At 48.3% G+C, this 11,847-nt stretch overlaps 1 protein-coding gene across 4 annotated transcripts in view; it reads left to right on the top strand.

Annotated features, from left to right (window-relative positions):
- The first annotated feature begins 254 nt into the window (after positions 1–254).
- Positions 255–11,847, top strand: part of tex2 (testis expressed 2) — a 43,481-nt gene continuing 31,888 nt past the window's right edge. For 3 of the 4 annotated variants that reach the window (XM_045720002.1, XM_045720001.1, XM_045719999.1), the window contains exons 1-2: positions 255–530; positions 3,661–3,776. The gene's annotated coding sequence lies outside the window, so the exon portion shown is untranslated. The remainder of the gene's footprint in view (positions 531–3,660; positions 3,777–11,847) is intronic. The other variant, XM_045720000.1, reaches the window with a different exon arrangement.

The raw sequence follows: 11,847 nt of genomic DNA, 5'->3' as shown, positions 1-11,847 counted from the left end.
AGATTGCAAAAGTGTTGTAAATCATAACTGATGCCTGTGATTACAATTCAGGATTTTCACCCCAATCACTTCATAGTGATGCACTTCTGACTATTCTGCTGCAATATCATTAAATATGCATATTATTTGATGTATGGGTTGTATGACTTCAGTATTGTAAGGTAGGCCATATGGTGCTGCAGGGTCGTATAAAGACAGCGTTATACAACGTGGGTGTGTCATATGATCACCTAAACAAATACCTAGTCTCTAACATTTTAATCAATCCCAGAGCGTATAGGCTAGAGATCAAATGCCTGTTAGGCGTTCTGCCATCGGATCCGATTTGATTATTCTGCCCTTGGAAAACGGAGAATACTTTTTCTCACTGTATTGGGCTGTCACTGGGATTCACATTCAGCTCTCATCATCACATATGTAGGCAGCTATACTATACGCAGATTGATTGTGGGAAATCCAGGATTAATTACAGTGTGCATCAGCGGCAGCATCAAACACACCCGATGTGGATGAAATGAACCGTCGATACGGTAAGATTGATATCGCCTATAATATTAGCCTAGATTCTAATATGCCTTTGCTTTCTCTCTCGGAGAGCATTTTTTTGTCAATGGCTGTATCCTCCAGTCCATTCAGTTGGGTGGGTCTACTATATTCGACGCGGAAGAGAGCAGAGAGAAGCCTTATACAGATGTGGACAGACAAAGCCAAAGTGGCGATGTGACTCCGACCTGTTTATAATGTCCGCTACAGAGGTTAACCTACAATGTTACAATGTAACGGTGCTGATACATTAAAACCATCTGAAATGGGAGCGGTAGGATATTGTAGCCTAGGCTGTAACGTTGCACATACAGTAGCGTATATCCTAGCCTGTGTATCTGCATATGTATCCGCATGTCTTTGTTTATGCTACAGTGTTTATGTCATGGTTTCTTGCTATTAACAGACATAGCATTTGCAGCAAGCAGACATAGCCTAGGGGTCGTTGTCTATAGGCTCTGAGCTGTGAAGCAGTGATCGCAGGTCTCCATTTAGTAATATTATTAACAATTATTGGCTAGGTATCACAGAGATACGATGATGAATCAGCTAGGTATAGGCCCTTCTGTTCCTTCTGAAACTGAGCCAGACACGGGCAATTTGAGGTGCAAATATCTCATTCTATAGGATTCTTCATACTGATGTTGGTTTCAGTAATGAATAGGGAGACAGATACTGATGTTGGTTTCAGTAATGAGTAGGGAGACAGATACTGATGTCGGTTTCAGTAATGAATAGGGAGACAGATACTGATGTTGGTTTCAGTAATGAATAGGGAGACAGATACTGATGTTGGTTTCAGTAATGAATAGGGAGACAGATACTGATGTTGGTTTCAGTAATGAATAGGGAGACAGATACTGATGTTGGTTTCAGTAATGAATAGGGAGACAGATACTGATGTCGGTTTCAGTAATGAATAGGGAGACAGATACTGATGTTGGTTTCAGTAATGAATAAGGAGACAGATACTGATGTTGGTTTCAGTAATGAATAGGGAGACAGATACTGATGTTGGTTTCAGTAATGAATAGGGAGACAGATACTGATGTTGGTTTCAGTAATGAATAGGGAGACAGATACTGATGTTGGTTTCAGTAATGAATAGGGAGACAGATACTGATGTTGGTTTCAGTAATGAATAGGGAGACAGATACTGATGTTGGTTTCAGTAATGAATAGGGAGACAGATACTGATGTTGGTTTCAGTAATGAATAGGGAGACAGATACTGATGTTGGTTTCAGTAATGAATAGTGAGACAGATACTGATGTTTGTTTCAGTAATGAGTAGGGAGACAGATACTGATGTTGGTTTCAGTAATGAGTAGGGAGACAGATGCTGATGTTGGTTTCAGTAATGAATAGGGAGACAGATACTGATGTTGGTTTCAGTAATGAATAGGGAGACAGATACTGATGTTGGTTTCAGTAATGAATAGGGAGACAGATACTGATGTTGGTTTCAGTAATGAATAGGGAGACAGATACTGATGTTGGTTTCAGTAATGAATAGGGAGACAGATACTGATGTTGGTTTCAGTAATGAATAGGGAGACAGATACTGATGTTGGTTTCAGTAATGAATAGGGAGACAGATACTGATGTTGGTTTCAGTAATGAGTAGGGAGACAGATACTGATGTCGGTTTCAGTAATGAATAGGGAGACAGATACTGATGTTGGTTTCAGTAATGAATAGGGAGACAGATACTGATGTCGGTTTCAGTAATGAGTAGGGAGACAGATACTGATGTTGGTTTCAGTAATGAATAGGGAGACAGATACTGATGTTGGTTTCAGTAATGAGTAGGGAGACAGATACTGATGTTGGTTTCAGTAATGAATAGGGAGACAGATACTGATGTCGGTTTCAGTAATGAATAGGGAGACAGATACTGATGTTGGTTTCAGTAATGAATAGGGAGACAGATACTGATGTCGGTTTCAGTAATGAATAGGGAGACAGATACTGATGTCGGTTTCAGTAATGAATAGGGAGACAGATACTGATGTCGGTTTCAGTAATGAATAGGGAGACAGATACTGATGTCGGTTTCAGTAATGAATAGGGAGACAGATACTGATGTCGGTTTCAGTAATGAATAGGGAGACAGATACTGATGTTGGTTTCAGTAATGAGTAGGGAGACAGATACTGATGTTGGTTTCAGTAATGAGTAGGGAGACAGATACTGATGTTGGTTTCAGTAATGAGTAGGGAGACAGATACTGATGTTGGTTTCAGTAATGAGTAGGGAGACAGATACTGATGTTGGTTTCAGTAATGAGTAGGGAGACAGATACTGATGTTGGTTTCAGTAATGAATAGGGAGACAGATACTGATGTTGGTTTCAGTAATGAATAGGGAGACAGATACTGATGTTGGTTTCAGTAATGAATAGGGAGACAGATACTGATGTTGGTTTCAGTAATGAATAGGGAGACAGATACTGATGTTGGTTTCAGTAATGAATAGGGAGACAGATACTGATGTTGGTTTCAGTAATGAATAGGGAGACAGATACTGATGTTGGTTTCAGTAATGAATAGGGAGACAGAGGATTTGAGGGGCGGTGTGGGCTCATGTCTGCTGTATCTCATTGACATCAATTGTGCTATAATCCTGTCATTACACATACATCTGTATGTGTTTTTGTGGTAAAAGCATTGACAATGTAGTTACATTGACTAGCTGGACACAGAGTTCAGTCACCATTCAATCTCTCCTTACCTGAACACCTCAGTCTCTGTTCTCTCTGCTCACACTCTCTGGTGAACAGGGTTACTGAGGGATCAGGGGGGTTTTGTCATTCATCTATGCGTTTGTGTTGGAGACAAGTTCAGCACATTAATATCTTATGAGTCCCAGTTCATTCACAGAACTGCAGTCTGTCTGCTGCTTGAGAGAGTGAAGTGGCAATCAGGGTTTACCTGCTAATCAGAGTGCTACCGCTGTGTGTGTGTGTGTGTGTGTGTGTGTGTGTGTGTGTGTGTGTGTGTGTGTGTGTGTGTGTGTGTGTGTGTGGGGGTGCATGTGTGAGTGTGACAGTAAGATAATGATATACCTTCTAGTGCTCCCCCTCACCACAATCGATGTGTCTCTCTCTCCCATGCAGGCCTCTAAAGCAGCAGCATGATCCATGGCCTGGCTGTGTGTGTGAGTGTCAGTGAGGACAGACAGTGTTGCAGCCCAGGCCAGAGGCAGCAGATTGAATGCCACTGAAGTCTCAAGGTAAGCCTGAATATGAGCTCCTATTGATCGGGACCCTGCATGGGGACTGTATGGCCTGACCTCACAGAGAGAGAGAGGGGGATTGATCCAGCCTTGAACAGCCTCTCTCTGTCTCTTTATTTCTGTCTATCTCTCTTTTTCTCTGTTTCTTTTCTCTCTCTTTATCACTCTCTCTCTTTCGCTCTGTCCATCAGTCCAAACCCTCTAAACCACTGTGCCTTTTTCTGGCATACGTTACCAATGCTAAGCGGTTTGCATTATCTCACCGCGTTACATAGAGGACATACTGTATTATACTGTCACCTGGGAAGAGACATGGGTCTGTGTTCTGTGTGTATTCTGTGTTCTGTGTGTGTGTTCTGCATGATCTGTGTTCTTTGTGTGTGATCTGTGTTCTGTGTGTGTGTTCTGTGTTCTGTGTGTGTTCTGTGTGTGCATGCGTGTGTGAGCCTGCCTTAGGGAGACTGAAGCAGTATACTTTATAAAGGGCAGCATAGCATCTTGAATGTGGCATTACCTAACTCAATAAGAGCAATAAAAACTGCAACTGACGGTATAAATCTCTGGCTTGTAGTGTTTTTGTCAAACACTGAAGAGGATCCTCCATGTTGGGCTAATTAAAGACATTACTGCTGTCACTAGACTTTTACTGTAACTACACTGGAGGTGCGTTGGTTAGTAGGTACAGTATGCTAATAGAAACACATATCAACTCTCTCTGAGTGGGAGAGATGGTGTGTGTGGGGGATAGGGGGTGATGGTGTGGGGGATAGGGGTGATGGTGTGTGTGTGTGGGGGATAGGGGGTGATGGTGTGGGGGATAGGGGGTGATGGTGTGGGGATAGGGGTGATGGTGTGGGGGATAGGGGGATGTGTGTGTGTGGAGGATAGGGGTGATGGTGTGTGGGATAGCGGGTGATGGTGTGTGGGATAGCGGGTGATGGTGTGTGTGTGTGTGTGGGGGATAAGGGGTGATGGTGTGGGGGATAGGGGGTGATGGTGTGTGTGTGGGGGATAGGGGGTGATGGTGTAGGGGATAGCGGGTGATGGTGTGGGGGGATAGGGGGTGATGGTGTGGGGGATAGGGGGTGATGGTGTAGGGGATAGGGGGTGATGGTGTGGGGGATAGGGGGTGATGGTGTAGGGGATAGCGGGTGATGGGGATAGGGGATGATGGTGTGTGTGGGGGGATAGGGGTGATGGTGTGTGTGTGGGGGATAGGGGCTGATGGTGTGGGGGATAGGGGGTGATGGTGTGGAGGATAAGGGGTGATGGTGTGGGGGATAGGGGGTGATGGTGTGGGGGATAGGGGGTGATGGTGTGGGGGATAGGGGGTGATGGTGTGGGGGATAGGGGGATGTGTGTGTGTGGGAGATAGGGGTGATGGTGTGGGGGATAGGGGGTGATGGTGTGGGGGATAGGGGGTGATGGTGTGTGGGATAGCGGGTGATGGTGTGTGTGTGTGTGGGGGATAAGGGGTGATGGTGTGGGGGATAGGGGGTGATGGTGTGTGTGTGGGGGATAGGGGGTGATGGTGTGGGGGATAGGGGGTGATGGTGTGGGGGATAGGGGGTGATGGTGTGGGGGATAGGGGGGATGTGTGTGTGTGGGAGATAGGGGTGATGGTGTGGGGGATAGGGGGTGATGGTGTGGGGGGATAGGGGGTGATGGTGTGTGGGATAGCGGGTGATGGTGTGTGTGTGTGGGGGGATAGGGGTGATGGTGTGTGTGTGGGGGATAGGGGGTGATGGTGTGGGGGATAGGGGGGATGTGTGTGTGTGGGGGATAGGGGCTGATGGTGTGGGGGATAGGGGGTGATGGTGTGGAGGATAAGGGGTGATGGTGTGGGGGATAGGGGGTGATGGTGTGGGGGATAGGGGGTGATGGTGTGGGGGATAGGGGGTGATGGTGTGGGGGATAGGGGGGATGTGTGTGTGTGGGAGATAGGGGTGATGGTGTGGGGGATAGGGGGTGATGGTGTGGGGGATAGGGGGTGATGGTGTGTGGGATAGCGGGTGATGGTGTGTGGGATAGGGGGTGATGGTGTGTGTGTGGGGGATAGGGGGTGATGGTGTGTGTGAGGGATAGGGGATAGGAGGTGATGGTGTGTGTGGGGGGATAGGGGGTGATGGTGTGGGGGAAAGGGGGTGATGGTGTGTGGGGGGATAGGGGGATAGGAGGTGATGGTGTGTGTGTGGGGGATAGGGGGTGATGGTGTGGGGGAAAGGGGGTGATGGTGTGGGGGATAGGGGGTGATGGTGTGTGGGATAGCGGGTGATGGTGTGTGTGTGTGTGGGGATAAGGGGTGATGGTGTGGGGATAGGGGGTGATGGTGTGTGTGGGGGGATAGGGGGTGATGGTGTGTGTGAGGGATAGGGGGATAGGAGGTGATGGTGTGTGTGGGGGGGATAGGGGGTGATGGTGTGGGGGAAAGGGGGTGATGGTGTGTGGGGGGATAGGGGGATAGGAGGTGATGGTGTGTGTGTGGGGGATAGGGGGTGATGGTGTGGGGGAAAGGGGGTGATGGTGTGTGGGGGGGATAGGGGGATAGGAGGTGATGGTGTGTGTGTGGGGGATAGGGGGTGATGGTGTGGGGGAAAGGGGGTGATGGTGTGTGGGGGGGATAGGGGGATAGGAGGTGATGGTGTGTGTGTGGGGGATAGGGGGTGATGGTGTGGGGAAAGGGGGTGATGGTGTGTGGGGGGGATAGGGGATAGGAGGTGATGGTGTGTGTATGGGGGATAGGGGGTGATGGTGTGGGGGTAAGGGGGTGATGGTGTGTGGGGGGGATAGGGGATAGGAGGTGATGGTGTGTGTGTGTGTGGGGGATAGGGGGTGATGGTGTGGGGGATAGGGGTGATGGTGTGGGGTATAGGGGGTGATGGTGTAGGGGATAGCGGGTGATGGGGATAGGGGATGATGGTGTGTGTGGGGGGATAGGGGTGATGGTGTGTGTGGGGGATAGGGGGTCATGGTGTGGGGGATGATGGTGTGGGGAATAGGGGGTGATGGTGTGTGGGATAGGGGGTGATGGTGTGGGGGATAGGGGGTGATGGTGTGGGGATAGGGGGTGATGGTGTGGGGATAGGCGTTGATGGTGATGGTGTGGGGGATAGGCGTTGATGGTGATGGTGTGGGGGATAGGGGTGTTGTGGGGGATGGGGTGATGGTGTGGGGGATAGGGGGTGATGGTGTGGGGATAGGGGTGATGGTGTGGGGATAGGCGTGAGGTGATGGTGTGGGGGATAGGGGGTGATGGTGTGGGGATAGGCGTTGATGGTGATGGTGTGGGGGATAGGCGTTGATGGTGATGGTGTGGGGGATAGGGGGTGATGGTGTGGGGATAGGCGTTGATGGTGATGGTGTGGGGGATAGGCGTTGATGGTGATGGTGTGGGGGATAGGGGGTGATGGTGTGGGGGATAGGGGGTGATGGTGTGGGGGATAGGGGGTGATGGTGTGGGGATAGGCGTTGATGGTGATGGTGTGGGGGATAGGCGTTGATGGTGATGGTGTGGGGGATAGGGGGTGATGGTGTGGGGGATAGGCGTTGATGGTGATGGTGTGGGGGATAGGCGTTGATGGTGATGGTGTGGGGGATAGGGGGTGATGGTGTGGGGGATAGGGGTGATGGTGTGGGGGATAGGGGGTGATGGTGTGGGGATAGGGGGCGATGGTGTGGGGATAGGGGGTGATGGTGTGGGGGATAGGGGGCGATGGTGTGGGGATAGGCGTTGATGGTGATGGTGTGGGGGATGAATGTGTGTGTGGGGGGTGTCTCTGTGTGTCAGTGTGTTTGCATGTACGTATGTTAATGACCAATGCCTGGGGATGAGGTTAGCATCATGGCTACTTCTATCAACTATGTGTATTGAGCTTTTCAGGTTGAGCTGCAGGGCTGTAGGTTCTCTCCCAGTCTAAATACATTCAGCTTGAGGCTGTCTGGCCAGCCATCTCTGACTGACTGTCTCAGCCTTAAGGAAACAAGTCACGACTGCTTCTTTTAACAACCAGTGTGTAGGATGGTATCTGTGTTCAGTACACACATGGAGGCCTCTCCTGTGTGATGGTCAAGGGTAGGGGAGTGTGTGTGTGTGTGTGTGTGTGTGTGTGTGTGTGTGTGTGTTTGCTTATCGACTGGTTCTGTTAGCCTTACTGTGAGGCAGACTGATTTCAGCTGCTTTCAATCTACAGAGGCCAGTGTTTCAATAACTACATAACATGATCCTGTGTTGTGTTGACTTCTGATTTGGTCCCTCATTGCTTTTGGAAGAATTGTTAAGTTAAATATTTAGTTACTTGTGTTTGACCAGGGTGGTACGTCCCTTTCTGTTGAGGCTCTCTGAGAGCAGGAAGTGTTCTCAACTCTTCCTGTTGAGCAGATTCTGGAAATTCCTCCAAAACACACACGCATACGTACACAGACTACGTGCACGCACACACACACACACACGCACACACTGTAGATATACATTCACTATACACACACTATAGCTGCTACTAGGCCAGATGGAATTCAGGTCAGTTGATTGCAAAGTGAATTTGCTAGTCAGATAAAGCTGTTTACCCTATTCCCTGTCATGTGTATGTGAATGCTTTACATGTGTGTATGTGTATGTATGTATTCACACTGGTCTTCGCACAATGCAGTAGGTTAAATACATTTTAATTCAATCACTTTTTGACAGCAACACCTTTTGGTTTGAACAAAACCTTCCATACATATTTGCCCATTGTAGAAGTGGTCAGAAAGTGACGTTTTGGACCTGAATGATAAAACATTGAAGAAATAAAAGGTGCTCAAAGTTGACCTATGTTGCATACCCCCCATACCATGACACATCCATGTCTTCATCACTGGAGAAGATTCCTATCATTTACAAGATTACAAACAGGGTTGTCATGTATACATAACCTGGGCGGATGGGGACTGGAGGCTAGGGGAGACAGACGTGGGGGCGGTGACAGACTCAGGAGGCATAGGATGGACTTTTTTGATTTAATAGGACCCTCTGAGAGATCTCTATATATCTGTTTATCTCCCCATTTATACATCTCTCCCCCAATTTCTCACTCTCTCCATTTCCCTTATCCCTACTCCCTTGATATCCCTCTATCCATCCCTCTCTCTTGCCATGCCTTCTCTCTAGGTGAAAGTATAAACTTGCGTCATTAAAATTTGAAGCAATATCCATTTGGTGAGATTACTTAAGAGTCTTCATTCTGTCTAGCTGATTGGTAGATATTAGAATTGATCTTTTCCTTATAAAGTGTGTCTGCAGTGGAGCGAAAAAATGACCGAACAAAGGCTCAGTACTGGAAGAGCTGACCGGGCTGGGGCTGTCAGTACTGGAGGAGCTGACCGGGCTGGGGCTGTCAGTACTGGAGGAGCTGACCAGGCTGGGGCTGTCAGTACTGGAGGAGCTGACCGGGCTGGGGCTGTCAGTACTGGAGGAGCTGACCGGGCTGGGGCTGTCAGTACTGGAGGAGCTGACCGGGCTGGGGCTGTCAGTACTGGAGGAGCTGACCGGGCTGGGGCTGTCAGTACTGGAGGAGCTGACCGGGCTGGGGCTGTCAGTACTGGAGGAGCTGACCGGGCTGGGGCTGTCAGTACTGGAGGAGCTGACCGGGCTGGGGCTGTCAGTACTGGAGGAGCTGACCGGGCTGGGGCTGTCAGTACTGGAGGAGCTGACCGGGCTGGGGCTGTCAGTACTGGAGGAGCTGACCGGACTGGGGCTGTCAGTACTGCTGCTTTTGTTTGAGAAAGAGGGAGGCAGAGAGAGAGAGTCTCCCATGCAGATTACTTTTCAAGGATACATAAGAGTTTAATAATGTAACTGAAATGGTAATCTCTCATTCTATTCATGCAGCTTTGCAGACAGGCACCTCTGTGTTGTGTGGTGTCTAATGCACCAGAGCTGAGGGAAGGGGAATAGTCTAACATCCACTCAGTAGAATTGAATCCCAACAGTCTTTGTTTGACCCTAGATTTCAGTTAAGTTTTAGCATGGCTAAACAAATCCCTCAAAGTGACATTCTTGCTTGTCGTAAATGTAGATATATTTTCATATTTAGTGACAGTTATAGAAGAACGATTCCCTCATTCCAGATGTTGTATTTTACCTTCTCATCCGTCTCTCTGCCTTTCAATCTCTCTCTTTCTCTCGCCGTCACCTCCTCCCTCCATCAGCCACTGAGCATCTCTTCCGTCTCCTGTTTTCTTCCCTCCCCCTCTCCCTCAGACCTATGGATTGTGTATATGTAAGGCTTACCCACAGTGACTGCTGAAACTCCACAGGCAGCCCTTCTACAACACACTAATCCTCCAGTACATTCTATACTCCCTGAGGTGTATCTGTCAATGACATTACCACTTTCATATTTCTATACATGCTAAAAGGCAAAGATGAAAACCAGTTGATCCCAGGTTGATACCTCTCAGCCATACACACCAAATCCACTATATCCCCAGCTTAGTCTAATGTCATCACATATGACTAAACAACCATTCCAACAACATTAGTATTACTTAAGTGAGGTTATCTGTGTGGATCTCCTCAGCTCCCTCACCGAGACTGTCACAGGACTCTCCTCTCCTCTCCTCTCCTCTCCTCTCCTCTCCTCTCCTCTCCTCTCCTCTCCTCTCCTCTCCTCTCCTCTCCTCTCCTCTCCTCTCCTCTCCTCTCCTCTCCTCTCCTCTCCTCATTATCACTCCATAAGGAACCTGAAAATACTCCACACAGAACTGTCTGTTTCTAACCAACAATTGTTGCTAACAAACACTTGTTGAAGGTCATATTCTGAGGAGGAGGAACCTGAGGATAATAGTAGAGCTAGAGATGGTAGAGTGGAGCTCTCTCACAGTTGACATGGCAACAGCTTGTCTTGATCCTGGAGAGGCTGGAGCCAGTGACAGTAAGTTCTGCCTGTGAGATGGCAATGATGATGAATGGGAGACAGAACCAGTTTGATCCGGCATGGCTGAGTGCTCTGTTCTGAGCAAGAGAGAGAGAGAGGTGGGGCGAGGGAGAGGAAGATAAATATATATAGACAGAGAGTGGGGATGCAGTGAAATACACACCACTGAATTAGAGAAAGAGAGATTTCCTGGTGATTCATTTCACTTAGCAGGTGGCAGCAGAATGCACACTGTCTGTAGGCTGTTATGGGTTATGAGTTGTTCCACAGAGACTTACAGTAGTGAATGCATACATTTTCACACACACACACACACACACACACACACACACACACACACACACACACACACACACACACACACACACACACACACACGTACATACGTATGTACAGTATGTGCCTGCTTGGCTACATACCTGCATGTGTCACCCTCTTACCTAGCCCTGTCATGGTAATGTACACCAGCATATTGAGCTGTGTGTTTGTGGATGATGTGTAACTCTGTGTCTTTGTGACAGAACAGACAGGCTCACTGGAGTGGAGCTCAATGCTAAATAGTAATGGGTGGACTCAGCAAACCCTCTCTCTTTATCTACCTCTCACTCTCTCTCTCTCTCTCTCTCTCTCTCTCTCTCTCTCTCTCTCTCTCTTTATCTACCTCTCTCTCTCTCTCTCTCTCTCTCTCTCTTTATCTACCTCTCTCTCTCTCTCTCTCTCTCTCTCTCTCTCTCTTTATCTACCTCTCTCTCTCTCTCTCTCTCTCTTTATCTACCTCTCACTCTCTCTCTCTCTCTCTCTCTCTCTCTCTCTCTATCTACCTCTCTCTCTCTCTCTCTCTCTCTCTCTCTCTATATCTACCTCTCTCTCTCTCTCTCTCTTTATCTACCTCTCTCTCTCTCTCTCTCTCTCTCTCTTTATCTACCTCTCTCTCTCTCTCTCTCTCTCTCTCTTTATCTAGCTCTCTCTCTCTCTCTCTCTCTCTCTCTCTCTCTATCTACCTCTCTCTCTCTCTCTCTCTCTCTCTCTTTATCTACCTCTCACTCTCTCTCTCTCTCTCTCTCTCTCTCTCTTTATCTACCTCTCTCTACCTCTCTCTCTCTCTCTCTCTCTCTCTCTCTCTCTCTTTATCTACCTCTCTCTCTCTCTCTCTC

Source organism: Salmo salar, chromosome ssa06, assembly GCF_905237065.1.
Source record: "Salmo salar chromosome ssa06, Ssal_v3.1, whole genome shotgun sequence".
Taxonomy (NCBI): Eukaryota; Metazoa; Chordata; class Actinopteri; order Salmoniformes; family Salmonidae; genus Salmo; species Salmo salar.
The sequence above is the reverse complement of the archived record's forward strand: the minus strand, read 5'-3'. Positions and strand labels throughout refer to the sequence as shown.